Here is a 14,668-nt window from a genome sequence, read left to right as displayed (position 1 = left end):
GCCTGTAGTCCCAGCTACTCGGGAGGCCGAGGCAGAAGAATGACGTGAACCTGGAGGGCGGACCTTGAAGTGAGCCGAGACCGCGGCACTGCACTCCAGCCTGGGCGATAGAGAAAGACTCCATCTCAAAAAAAAAAAAAAAAAGAAGTGCAGGGCGTGTACAGCGCCGTCGCGCTCTTCTGGCTCACCGTCAAGCTGGATAACAGAACTCTCCGCGCTACGTCATCCGTGTGAGTGCGCCCCCTGAGCACCCTGCCACCCGCCGCGGACCCAGGGCGCAGTGGCCTTGCCCAGGGGTCCCTGAGCGCCAGAGGAGAGGAAGGGAAAGCAGGGGAGGGGAGAGGAGGGAAGCGCACAGCGGCAGAGGTAGGGAGGAAGGCGTAAGTAATTTCCCTGGGGTAACTTTGGTGTTTAGCCCAGCCGCAATTTCTCAGCCCTCTGGCAACCAGTGAGGGCCTCACCCTCACTCACCTGACCTCCAGCCCGCAGCTTCAGTACATGGTGATGATGGCGGCTACCTGGACTTCCTGCTCACACTGGGTCCCTGGACAAGGACTATGAGGTGGGACTGTGTCCCTGCCTGTCCAACCTGACCACAGCCCCTCTGCTAATGGCACCTGGGAGGGCAGGTGGCCTGCATGGCCAGGTTGTGGCGCTGTCTGCTGGCAGCCCCCTCCTGGTGTGCGGCTGAGTGTTGCCCGTGCTCCCGCAGTTTGAAGTCCACAGCAAGACCTACTACAAGAACAACTTGAACAGCATCCGCTACAGCATCCAGTGCTTAGTCAAGAAGACTGGGCAGGAAGTGGACAAGTCCACGGGGGTGCCTGACCCAGACCTTAGGGTCAGAGGAGGCTCACTGGGTGTGGGCGGACAGGTTAGTGGCCCAGCCCAGGGATGGCACAGAAGATGCACTGTCAGGAAATGGTTGTGGCTGGGCCACCAGGACAGCCTTCAAGGATGAGGAGGCTAGGATGTGAGGGTAGTGTTGGAGGAGGTGTGTCCCTCCCAGCTCACCCCACCTTCCTACAGAGATGCTCCCTCCACAGGTTCTCATTGCCTTCCATCTACCCAACAAGAACCAGATGGGAATGGAGTGTGTCTCTACACCCCTTGGGTCTGAATGTGGGTGGGTTTCCCACTGACTACACCCTCCCTGTACTGCCATGACACTGCAGTCCAGGCTCCAAACCTGGCTTCAGCAGTCAAGTCATAACATACCCTGGCCAATGCATGCCCAGTGGCATCCCGGATGGCAAGTTTCTATCAAGAGGAACTTCAGCTGCTTCTTGGTGTTGGGGGTCTGGTGTGTGCCCTGGTAGCGAAGCAGGAAGCTCTGGTTGGATGGAGTCAGTAGGCCTGGGGCCCGCCTTAGGTCAGAGGGTGCAATTGAAAGTCCCACATAGTAAATCCCACACTAGGCATCTGAAGGCCCCTTTGGGAGGCTGGGATTTAGGGGGGCTTCCTCTAGGGGTGAAGCCCCTTTCAGAGCCAAAGAAAAAGTTACACAATTTGTTTCCATCTATTTTTTTTTTAGATGGAGTTTTGCACTGTTGCCCAGGCTGGAGTATAGTCATGCAGATGCTAACCAGGTAGGGATACCTGTTCTGGACCCAGGAGGGCCTAGGGCACCATCACATGCATCGTCAGCACCCAGGCCAGGAGAGGGGCCCAGCAGGGAACCTCCTTGAGTCCTCCCAAGAGGCTATAGGAAGCGTGCGCCTCTCTCCTGCTCACGAGGCTTCCTGTGCCAATCACTGGATCTGTGCAGGGGCAGGGCCTTAAGGAGGCTCCAGGTCTTGTGGGGACTGAACCTGTGGTGCCCTCTGGGGTCTGTGCTCTGCAGGGAGTGAGACGCCCCTGCTCACAGAGAGTTGCGCAGCCTGAGTGGCCTGCCTTGGTCCAAGTAGTTTGGGACCAACCTCAACCTTGGGGTTTGGTTAAAAGGACTTTAGGCCCTCCTGAGTCCCTACTGTGTGCTGGGCTCACCACATGCCTTGCCATAGCCCTGGGCAGGGGGCGCCCCAGGACAGGAATGTGTACCTCTCCTGTTTAATAGTGAGTTCCATGCTGGTTCCTTCACCCTTCATGCAGGCACCCACCCTAGGTGGTTCTCGGGTGTCCTGGGGGAAGAAAATGGGGTGCCCCAGGCCAGGGGTTGACACAGTACCCCCTCCCACATACATCTTTCAGTGGACTGGGGAGCATTAGAGTTCAATGCAGCTGCCTAAGTGGATTGATGGATTATGTCGATGAAAAGAGACAAACTCTAAAATATTTGAAGAGATGTATTCTGAGCCAAATATGAGGGACCATAACCCCTGACACAGCTCTCAGGACATCCTGAGAACATATACCCAAGGTGGTTGGGGCGAGCTTGGTTTTACACATTTTAGAGACATGAGACATCAATCAAATACATTTGAGAGATACATTGGTTTGGTCCAGAATGGCTTCCAGGTTATAGGTAGATTTAAACTTTTTCTGATTGGCAACTGGTTGAAAGAGTTATTATCAATGGAAAGGAATATCGGGGTTATGGTAAGATGTTGTGTTGAGCAAAGTTTTCTCATGCAGATGAAGCCTCTAGGTAGCAGGCTTCAGAGAGAATAGACTGTCAATGTTTCTCATCACACTTAAGGTCTGTGCTGCTGTAATGCTGGAGGGGATGATGAGGCATGTTGGAACCCCACTTCTCCTCAGGGCCTGAACCAGTCTTTGAGGTTAAATTTTAGAGTGCCCTGGCCAAGGAGGAAGGCCTTTCAGATGGCTGGAGGGCCTTAGAAGTTTATTTTTGCTTTACAATTGTATGATTTAGTTTTCACCAAACTCAACCTCCAAAATGACCAAGAGGCTCCCGGAAGATTCCTGCAAATAATCTGCAACTAACACCAAGAATCCAGAGCAGGTGACCCACAGCAGAAGGGCGAGCTGAGAATTCCTTACCACTCCTGGCAAAGCTCAGGTCACCTGGGGTACAGACGTGACCAGACGTTAGCCCCGATATAAAAAATCAGCAAACAAAACTCTCTGAGTCCCCCCATTCTGTGGTTACTGCTGAAGCTTGCCTCGGGTGCCTTGTGCTTGAAGAATATATTGATCAGTACTGTGAAATCCTCATGGTTGTCAAGGCCTCTAAAACTAAGCTTCCAGAGCTGAAGAAAAAGTCACACAATTTGTTTCCATCTATTTTTTTTTTTTTTTTAGATGGAGTCTTGCTCTGTTGCCCAGGCTGGAGTGCAGTGGTGGGCTCTCGGCTCGCTGCAATCTCTGCCTCCCAGGTTCAAGGGATTCTCCTGCCTCAGCCTCCCAAGTGCCTGAGATTACAGGCACCCGCCACCACGCTTGGCTAATTTTTGTATTTTTAATAGAGACTGGGTTTCTCCATGTTGGCCAGGCTGATCTCGAACTCCTGACCTCAAGTGATCTGCCTGCCTCCACCTTCCGAAGTGCTGAGATTACAGGCGTGATCCACCGCACCAGACCTCATCAATGTTTAAAGTTATATGCAGTTCAACCCAGTATTTTTTGCTATTTTCCTAAGCAACGATACATGTTTGGAAAGCTGGTCTAAAGTTTCTTGCATGATAGCATGAGACAAAAAACACCTACCACTCAGCAGACACTTATTCTTTCTGCTGCAGGAAAAGTGACAGAAACAGTGAACAGTAAATGATCTGTCGACAAACCGAAAGGCATTTCTTTGTCAGCAAACACCTTTGGGAGATGTAGAGAAAACACTGCCCAAGATTGGAAGAAATTTGTGTTACAGCAAATTTACCCAGCGGGGGAGGTTTGCTTCACAGTGGGCTGAAAGCACACATGTTCCCAACATGGCTCAGCTGAAGGTATTTGCCAGGTGCTGTTCCAATAGGGTAATACACAAACCACTTCTTTCATTTTTTCTCATGTCCCACTAAAAGGTAGATATAGCAGACAAGATATATTGCCAACAGCAAATGCCTTTTTAAATAAAAACAATGCCATGAGGGAATGGCGGAAATGCAACCACAGATGGAACAGCTACTCCGAAAGGGCTTTTGTAAAAAAAGGATTCTGGATACAAATCATCCTTACTCCCCACTCATTGGCTCATTCGCAGTCTAAATCAGCGCAGGAAAGAAGCAGCCTGGAGCGTACCTGGAATGTTGTAGAAGGCAGCGGAGTTGATTTTGTAAAGCTTAGGTGGCCACATAAGAGTAGAAACTTTGAGATGCGTGGTAAGGGGATTGGGTACGACCATGGAAACTTTTCAGCCACATAGAATGAGTCACAAAGTACTGAAATCACTTGTCCTGAGTTCTTGCTCTCTTTCTTCCTAATTCTCACTCCCTCTTTCTTGAAGTCCAGTGTGCTAACATTGTTGGGGCTGAATAGAGCTGTCTATTTTAGGTGCATCGGGAAAAGACTGAAAATATACAATGGGCCGAGGGTGGTGGCTCATGCCTGTAATCCCAGCACTTTGGGAGGCTGAGGTAGTCGGATCACCTGAGGTCAGGAGTTCGAGACCAACCTGACCAATATAGGGAAACCCGTCTCTACTGAAAATACAAATTAACCGGTCTTGGTGGCACAGGCCTGTAACCCCAGCTATTTGGGAGGCTGAGGCAGGAGAACCCCTTGAATCTGGAGGTGGAGGTTGCAGTGTGCTGAGATCGAGCCATTGCACTCCAGCCTGGTCAACAAGATCAAATCTCCTTCTCAAAAAAAAAAAAAAAAAAGAAAATAAAACGAAACTGTTTTACCCAAAATTTTGGTTCACTGCCCTCATACGATCGCTGATCGGACTAATGACAATTTTTTGAGACTAAGTTTCACGATTGTCCAGGCTGGAATGCCATGGAACTATCTCACCTCACTGCAACTTCTGCCTCCTGGGTTCAAGTGATTCTTCTGCCTCCAGAGTAGCTGAGATTACAGATGCCTGCCATCACACCTGACTAATTTTTTAATATTTAGTAGAGACTGAGTTTCAACATCATGGCCAGGCTGGTCTTGAACTTCTGAACTCAGGTTATACGCCCACAGTGTGAGCCACAGTGCCTGGCCCTGAACAATCTTAAAGTTTAGCTTTGGGACTCTCCCATTTTCTCAGAAATCTCATTTGGATCCAACTGTGTTTTATACATCTGTGAGTCCGTATTACAGTGTTTTGCTGTCTCATGACTAAAATTCTAAAATGAAAGCTATAAGGTCTTATTTATGTTTCTGTCTATGTATGTATGTTTTTGCATGTTGTATGTTGTGTCTCTAAGTTGGAATCTGGCATAGTCAGCCAGAAATCCCTTAAGGAATTCCATTCAGGGTGGCTGGACATGGTAGCTCATGCCTGTCATCCCAGCACCTGAGAGGCCAATGCAGGTGGATCAGCTGAGGTCAGGAGGTCAAGACCAGCCTGGGCCACATGGCAAAACCCTATTTTTACTAAAAATAAAAAAAAGTAGCAGGGACTGGTGGCATGTGCCTGTAATCCTAGCTACTCAGGAGGCTGAGGCAGGAGAATCACTTGAACCCGTGGGTGCAGAGGCAGCTGTGAGCCGAGATCACTCCAGCCTGGGTGACAGAGTGAGACTGTGTCTCAAAAAAAAAAGAAAAAAAGATAAATTAAACTTGTTAAAATATACAGTGAGCAGGGCATGTGAAGCATGCCTGTATTCCCAGCTACTCAGAGGGATGAGGCATGAGGATTACTTGAGACCAGGAATTTGAGGCCAGTCTGAGCAACACAGTAAGTCCCCATCTCTAAAAAAATATGTATATAGGCTGGGTGTGGTGTCAGACATCTTTAGTCCCATCACTTTGTGAGGCCGAGGTGTGTGGATTGCTTAAGCTCAGGAATTCAAGACCAGCCTAAGCCACGTGGCAAAACTGCATCTCTACAAAAAAACAACAACAACAAAACTTAGCTGGGCCTTGGTGGCATGTGCCTGTAGTCCCAGCTACCTGGGAGGCTGAGGCGGGAGAATCACTTTAACTCCAGAAGTAGAGGCTGTAGTGAGCTGTGATTGCACCACTGCACTCCAGCCTGTGTGATGGAGTGAGACCCTTTCTCAAATATAGATATATATACATACACACAAATATACATATATACATGCACACACATATCTATGTATATGTACACATGGGTAGACACAAATACATGTATACATATGTAAATACATGTATACACATATACAAATATAGCATAGTAATGAACCCAGATACCTTTTAGTTCACGTGATTTAACTACATCTTTGATAAATAAGCTGATTTTAAATTTGTTGATAAAAATACAAATATATTTAGTATGTTCTTTTGTTTCTTTTTTTCTTTTTTCTTTTTTTTTTTTGAGACGGAGTCTTGCTCTGTCCCCCTGGCTGGAGTGCAGTGGCACTATCTCGGCTCACTGCAAGCTCTGCCTCCCGGGATCATGCCATTCTCCTGCCTCAGCCTCCCGAGTAGCTGGGACTACAGGCGCCCGCCACTGCGCCCGGCTAATTTTTTTGTATTTTTAGTAGAGACGGGGTTTCACCATGTTAGCCATGATGGTCTCGATCTCCCTCCTGACCTTGTGATCTGCCCGCCTCGGCCTCCCAAAGTGCTGGGATTACAAGCGTGAGCCACCGCGCCCGGCCTTCTTTTTTTTTTTTTTTTAGGACAGAGTCTTGCTCTGTCACCCAGGCTGGAGTGAAGGGGTGCAATCTTGGCTCACTGCAACCTCCACCTCCCAGATTCAAGTAATTTTCATGCCTCAGCCTCCTGAATAGATGGTACTACAGGCACACCTCACCACCCCTGGCTAATTGTTGTGTATTTGTAATAGAGAATGGGTCTTGCCATGTAGGCCAGGCTGATCTCGAACTCCTGGCCTCAAGTGATCCACCCACCTCGGCCTCCCAGAGTGCTGGGATTACAGGCGTGAGCCACCGTGCATATCCATCTTTAGCATTTGCAGCGTACATTTTCCCCTGGGTTTGCGGGTCAGGTAGCATTATACATGTCTCTGCTAGATGCTTCCAGGTCATAAAACTTTAAACCCAACCTAAAAACAGAGTGATCTTTGCTTGTGGAGTTCTTTGATCAATAAAACTAATTTAGCATTTCTGCTTTAATGAAAACAACTCTTGTCTTACAAGTTACTGGCAAAATACCTATTTATTTAACTTTAAGGTTCTTAGGTGAACATCTGAGAGTCACAGGCTACAAAAATCGTAAACAGGAGAATAACCTAAAATGAGGATTAGCTTTGTGTAATATCGCAGTATTCAAAACTAATGGGGATATAGTTCTTAAAAATATAAGTTAGGTAAATGTACATGGCATCCATGTCTATAAATAAGCTTTTCATAGAATTTGTTGTTATTGCTGTGTGTGTTTTGCTTTTGTGTGTTTTTTTAGGCAGATTCTCACACTGTTGCTTAGGCTGGAGTGTAATAGCACCATCTTGACTCACTGCCACCTCTGCCTCTCAGGTTCAAGTGATTCTTGTGCCTCAGCCTCTTGAGTAGTTGGGATTACAGGCGTGTGCCACCATGCCCAGCTAAATTTTGTATTTTTAGTAGAGACAGGATTTCACCATGTTGGCCAGGCTGGTCTCCAGCTCCTGGTCTCGAGCAATCCTCCCCTCTTGGCCTTCCAAAGTGCTGGGATTACAGGAGTGAGCCACTGCCCGGTCAGAATTTGAAATCTTAAAGTCATGTTATATTACATTAAGTGACAGATACTCATTAAATATATGGGGCATTTCCAAATAAGGTAAAACACAAAAACATAAATTGCCAAACGTAAATATAAGTGTGTTTTTGGCTTCTTAAAATTTTATAGAAGTACCAAATATATTGGGGTTGTACTGATATACATAAAATTATAAATGGTTCCCATCTGTAAAATACTGATTATAGGGATTACAGGCGTGAGCCACCACACTGGCCAAGATATGTCTTTTTTAATGGAATATTGCTCTGTTGCCCAGGTTGGAGTGCAGTGGAATGATCTCAGGTCACTGCACCCTCTGCCTCCCAGGTTCAAGCAATTCTTCTGTCTCAACCTCCCAAGGAGCTGAGATCACAGGCACGTGCCACCATGCCTGGCTAATTTCTGTATTTTTAGTAGAGACGCGGTTTCAACATGTTGGCCAGGTTGGTCTCAAACTGCCTACCTCAAGCAATCCTCTAGCCTCAGCCTCCCAAAGGGCTGATATTACCGGTGTGAGCCACCGTGCCTGGCAATGAATATTTTTCTTTATATAAGCTCAGTTTTTCCTTAAGTTTATTAGAAACTTGTAGCTACTAAAAATAGAAGACTTCCATCTCCTGCCAGCAAACTGACTAAAAAGCAATATTATTACAATTTCCTTAGATGCTTTGAGTCTAAAGCATGCTTTATTTTGTTAAAAGGGAGATGGCAAAGTGAGGGTGGTAGTGAAGACATCATAGAACCAACTGAGATTCTCTCTTTGACATTATCAGAAGGAATGGAAAAGATTAAAAAACTAATAACTTTCTCATTGTGAAGTCCAATGCTATTGTGAAGTCCAGTGCTATTTAATGTCATGCCTAGATAGCAGCTAAAACATCCCCCACAGCACCTAACATCATCGGGAGTGGCACAGATTGGCAATATGTATATGACACATTTTAGAAAATGCTGGTTGAGATGAAAATGGGAAATGTAGCTAGAACAGACACATCTAATCTAAATGAAACTGCGAGCATGTTCCTTCTTCTTTCCTTCTTTTTGAGATGTATCAAACATTAAGCATAGTGCTTAAAACAGAAAGCTATGGCCTAAAGAATAATTACAGAATTGAACACTGAAGAAACCACCACCCGGATCAAGAAATGGACTGTGACAGTGAGTGTGGTGGCTCACGCCTGTAATCCCAGCACTTTGGGAGGCCGAGGTGGGTAGATTGCCTGAGCTCAGGAGTTCGAGACCAGCCTGGGCAACACAGTACCCTGTCTCTACCAAAAATACAAAAAATTAGCTGGGCATGGTGGCGTGTGCCTATAGTCCCAGCTACTCGGGAGTCTGAGGCAGGAGAATTGCTTGAACCCGGGAGGTGGAGGTTGAAGTGAGCCAAGATTGCGCCACCGCATTCTAGCCTAGGTGAGAGCGAGACTCCATCTAAAAAAAAGGAAGAAATGGACTATGACCAGGATCTCCCCAGCCCACCCCATACCTTCCCCGTTCATAACCCTATCTCTTCCTTTGTCACCAAAGGAAACTGAATTGTTGGGTTTGTTTGTTGGTTGGTTTTTGTTTTGTTTGTTTGTTTAGAGACAGAGTCTTGTTCTCCCACCCAGGCTGGAGTGCAGTGGCAGGATCGTAATTCACTGCAGCCTCACACTCTGGCTCAAGTGAGCCTCCCAACTCAGCCTTGAAAGTAGCTGGGAGTACAGGCATGTGCCACCACACAAAGCTAATGTTTAATTTTTTTCTAGAGATAGAATCTCCCTGTGTTGATCAGACTGGTTTCAAACCCTTGGGCTCAAGCAATCTTCTTTCTTACCTTGGCCTCCCAAAGTGCTGAGATTACAAGTATGAGTCACTGCACCTGGTCTCCCTGAATTTTTTGATACTCATTTCCTCTTCATAGTTTTATCCCTCATATAGTTTAGTTTTTCCCAGTTAAACTTTATGTACATAAAAGATATGTTCCACCCTATGTATTCTTTTGTGATTTGCATCTTTTGTCCAGCTTTATGTCTGTGAGATTCATTTAATCTGTTGCCTGTTACAAAAGCCTGATTATATCCATTGCTGTATACTATTCTAATTGTGAAACTACTGACCTTTTATCTTTTCTGTTGTCAATCAACATTTGGGGCTGTTTCAATGTCTGACTATTTAGACGATGCCACTTTGTACACGTTGGTGCTTTCCTCCTGAAACGTGTGCCAAGTTTCTCCAGGACACTTACCCAGGACAGAATTGCTGTCTCGTGGGATGTGCACAGCTGAACATTCAGAACGATGCTCCTATTGGTTCCTCCAGTTCCCTCCAGCTCCCTAGGGATGGACTTTTAAATCTGTGCCAACGTGGGATCTGGGATACCACCCCACCCAGTGTGGTCTCTTCTACATTGGTGGACACTTTTTCACACACGTTTATTGATATTTCTTCTTCTTTTTTTTCTTTTGTGAGACAGGGTATCCCTATGTCACCTGGGCTGCAATACAGTGGCTCAAACATGGCTCACTGCAGCGTCGAACTCCTGGGCTCAGGTGATTCTCCCGCCTCACCCTCTGGAGTAGCTGGGACGAAAGGCGTCCCAGGCACCACCACACCTGAGTAATTTTTTAATTTTTTGTAAAGACAGGGTCTCTCCATGTTGCCCAGCCTGGCCTCAAGGGATCCTCCTGCCTCAACCTCCCAAAGTGCTAGGATTACAGGCCTGAGTTAGGAAACCAGGGCAAACTGTAGCTGAGGATCGCTTAAGGTCATCATAAGAAGAGCGTTGAAAGAAACTTCCCACTACACAGCTATCAGAACGGCTAAAATAAAACATATGACAACACCAGATGCTGGCAAGTATGCTGAAAAATTCAATCCCTCAGCTTGCTGGTGGACACGTAATGGTACAGCCAATCTGCAAAACAAGCTGGCAGTTTCTCCAAAAACTACACATGCAACCGCCATACAGCCCTGGCCATTTATCCAAGAGGAATGAAAACATATGTTCACTAAAAAACCTACCCACGAATGCTCATCGCAGCTTTATTTATAAAAGCCAAAACTGAAAGCTTCCCAAACTTCCTTCAGCAGGTGGTTGGTTAAACACACTGTGGTGCTTCCACCCTGTGAAATAGTGCTCAGCACTACGCAGGAGCCAGCTATGGCACACGCTTGGATGAAGTTCCAAGAAGTTATGTCGAATGAAAAAACACCCTTCCCAAGAGATCACACGTTGTTTGTTGGCATTTATGTAACTTAGTTGAAATGACAAAATTTTAGACATACAGGATGCAGAGCAGATTGCCAGGGATTAGGGACAGGGGAAGAGGTGGAGGAAAGAGGTGGCCTGGTTATAAAAGCGACCGCGTGGGGTTGGAGCACTTCAGTATCTCAACTATGGTGCTGTTACACAAACTTACTTGGGTGATAAAATTGTATACACACTCCCACACATATGCACATGAATACAGCGAACACTGGGGAAATCCGAATAATCACTGTAGATTATGCCATTGAGGGAGGCTAAGCAAAGTGCACAAGGCTTTTTTTTTTTTTTTTTTTTTTTTTTTGGTGAGACAGAGTTTCACTCTTCTTGCCCAGGCTGGAGTGCAGTGGCACAATCTTGGCTCACTGCAACCTCCGCCTCCCAGGTTCAAGTGATTCTCCTTCCTCAACGTATGGAGTAGCTGGGATTACAGGCATGCGCTACCACACCCAGCTAATTTTGTATTTTTAGTAGAGATGGGGTTTCTCCATGTTGGTCAGGCTGGTCTCAAACTCCTGACCTCAGGTGATCCGCCTGCCTCGACCTCCCAAAGTACTGAGATTACAAGCATAAGCCACTGCGCCCAGCTGGTATTTTTTTTTTTTTTTTTTTTTTGAGACGGAGTTCTGCTCTGCAGCCAGGCTGGAGTGCAGTGGCGCTCTCTTGGCTCACTGCAAGCTCCGCCTCCCGGGTTCATGCCATTCTCCTGCCTCAGCCTCCCGAGTAGCTGGGACTATTGGCGTCTGCCACCATGCCCAGCTAATTTTAATTTTTTTGTATTTTTAGTAGAGACGGGGTTTCACCATGTTAGCCAGGATGGTCTCGATCTTCTGACCTCGTGATCCAGCCACCTTGGCCTCCCAAAGTGCCGGGATTACAGGTGTGAGCCACCGTGCCCAGCCCGGTATTTCTTATGTTATTATTATTATTATTTTCTTTCTTTTTCTTTTTTTGAGATGTTTTCTCAGTCACCCAGGTTGGAGTGCAGTGTGCCATCTCAGCTCACGGCAACCTCTGCCCCCCAGGCTTAAGCCATCGTTGCACCTCAGCCTCAGGAGTAGCCAGTACCACAGGTGCACATCACAATACCTGGCTAATTTTTTGTATTATTTTTATATAGTTGGGATTTTGCCATGTTGCCAGGCTGATCTTGAACTCCTGAGCTCAGGCGATCCACCCACTTCGGCCTCCCAAAGTGCTGGGGTTACAGGCTTGAGCCACCACGCCCAGCCTTCTTGTATTATTTCTTACTACTACATGTGAATCTACAGTTTGTCAAAAATTCCAACTTAAACACGAAACTCTGCTGGGTGCAGTAGCTATTTCCTGTAATCCCAGCATTTTGTGAGGCTGAGGCGAGCGTATCGCCTGACTTCAGAAGTCTGAGACCAGTCTGGCGATGATGTTGAAGCCCTGTCTCTACTAAAAATACAAAAATTAGCCCAGTGTGGTGGCTGGCTCCTGTAATCCCTTATACTCGAGAGACTGAGGTGGGAGAATCACATGAACCTGGGACGCGGAGGTAGCAGTGAGCCGAGATTGCGCCACTGTACTCCAGCCTGGGCGACAGAGCAAGACTCTCTCAAAAAAAATAAATAAAATAAAAATGAAAAAAAGTTAGCCAGCATGGTGGTACACACATGTAATCCCACCTACATGGGAGGCTGAGGCAGGAGAATCATTTGAACCTGGGAGGCAGAGGTTGCAGGGAGCCGAGATGGTGCCACAGCACTCCAACTTGGGTGACAAAGTGAAACACCATCTTAAAAAAAAAAAAATACTCAGGATGGCTGTGAAAGCTCCTGACTGGCTCTGACTTTGGAGTGAATCAATGAATTAATTAAGGGCCTGCCTGTTAGTGAGTCTCCTCTGACCTTTAGGCAAGAATATTTCTAAGCAAGATGAAGCAGGAGGTAGAGGGAACTAAGGGGGCAACAAGCAGGAGGTAGGAATGGTCCATGGAGGGTGACATCTTCCCTGAGAGCCCCAGGATGACCAGTGGGAAGCCAGGCAGGATGCAGACGGGAGGACCCAGGAAAGCTCGGCATGAGGGGAGGCCCTGGGCGTGGTGTGGAGTGGGGCAGGGCAGGCAGAGGCTGGGCAGCAGGTGAGGTCCCCTGGGTTCTGAGAGCCAAGCCTGGGGTTTGAGGTAAACAGACCTGAGTGGAGAAGGGGCTGCTGTGGTTGGGCTGGGGTGGGTGGAGCTGGAGGAGTCTTTTCTTCTTGAACCAATTTTTGAATTGTGCTACATAACATGGTACATGAAATTTATCTCCTTCACCATTTTCAGGTATACAGGGCGGCAGTGTTGAGTACACGCACAGTGTTGTGCAGCTGATCTCCAGAACGTTCTCATCCTGAAACGCTGAAGCTCTGTCCCTATTAAACCCCAACTCAACCTTAACCCCAACCCCAACCTTAAACCCAACTCTAACCCTAACCCATTGCTCCTCCTCCAGTCCCAGGTAACCTCCATTCCACTTCTGTCTCTATGAATTTGATTCCTCTAGGGACCTCAGAGAAGTGTGTTCATGTGTATTTGTGCTCTTTGTTATTGTTTTTAAGAATCTTATTTTACAGGAGACAGTATTTGTCCTTTTGTGGCTTTCATATTTCACGGGGTGTAATGTCCTAACCGTTCATCCACGTTGTAACAGAATCTTCTTCAGGGCCTCCTTGCTTTTCAAGGCTGCATGGTATTTCATTGGGTGGATGACCCCATTCGGTTTTTCCATTGTCTGTTGATGGATGCTTGGCTTTCTTCGACCTTTTTTTTTTGAAATGGAGTCTTGCCCTGTCACTCAGGCTGGAGTGCGATGGTGCAATCTTGGCTCACTGCAATCTCCGCAGGTGGGTTCAAATGATTCTCCTGCCTCAGCCTCCCAAGTAGCTAGGACTACAGGTGCCTGCTACCATGCCCAGCTAATGTTTGTATTTTTAGTAGAAATGGGGTTTTACCATGTTGATTAGCCTGGTCTTGAACTCCTGACCTCAGGTGATCTGCCCACCTCAGCCTCCTAAAGTGCTGGGATTACTGGTGTGAGCCACCGTACCTGGCCTGTTATTAGTCTTTAAATGGAATAGATGGAAAATATTTTTTGCATGACCACAAAAATGGAAAATATATTAATGAAGTTCAGCCATTCTTCTTTTTTACTTATAATAACAGAAGAGAGAATCCTGAAAGTTACCCTTGACCACTCCCTCACCGACCAAATCCAATTAATTATCACTTCCTTTTTTTATTTTTTGTTTTTTGAGACAGAGTCTGGCTCTGTCGCCAGGCTAGAGTGCAGTGGCATGGTCTCGGCTCCTTGCAACTTCCGCCTCCTGGGTTCAAGCAATTCTCCCGCCTCAGCCTCCCTAGTAGCTGTGAGTACAGGCTCTTGCCACCACGCCCAGCTAATTTTTGTATTTTTAGTAGAGATGGAGTTTCACCATGTTGGCGAGAATGGTCTTGATTTCCTGATCTCTTGATCCGCCCACCTCAGCCTCCCAAAGTGCTGGGATTACAGGCGTGAGCCACCACACCTGGCCTAATTTTCACTTCTGATTACGCCTATAATGCCAGCACTTTGAAAGGCCAAGGTGGGCAGATCACTTGAGGCCAGGAGTTCAAGACCAGCCTGGCCATGATGGTGAAACCCCATCTCTACTAAAAACACAAAAATTAGTCAGGTGTAGCGGCTTATGCCTGTAATCCCAGCTACTCAAGAGGCTCAGGCAGGAGAACTGCTTGAACCCAGA

The 14,668-nt window shown here is 46.9% G+C and overlaps 1 long non-coding RNA gene across 1 annotated transcript; it reads left to right on the top strand.

The window, feature by feature from the left end:
- Positions 1 to 94: 94 nt before the first annotated feature.
- On the top strand, positions 95 to 13,507 carry LOC101003202. The gene is made up of 3 exons (XR_002516306.1): positions 95 to 874; positions 1,535 to 1,589; positions 13,212 to 13,507. It is a non-coding gene; the product is annotated as an uncharacterized LOC101003202 (long non-coding RNA).
- The last annotated feature ends 1,161 nt before the right edge of the window (positions 13,508 to 14,668 follow it).

The sequence above is a fragment of the Papio anubis genome, chromosome 10 (assembly GCF_008728515.1).
Source record: "Papio anubis isolate 15944 chromosome 10, Panubis1.0, whole genome shotgun sequence".
In the NCBI taxonomy this organism is placed as follows: Eukaryota; Metazoa; Chordata; class Mammalia; order Primates; family Cercopithecidae; genus Papio; species Papio anubis.
Note: the sequence above shows the minus strand (reverse complement) of the source record. Positions and strands in the feature narration are given on the sequence as shown.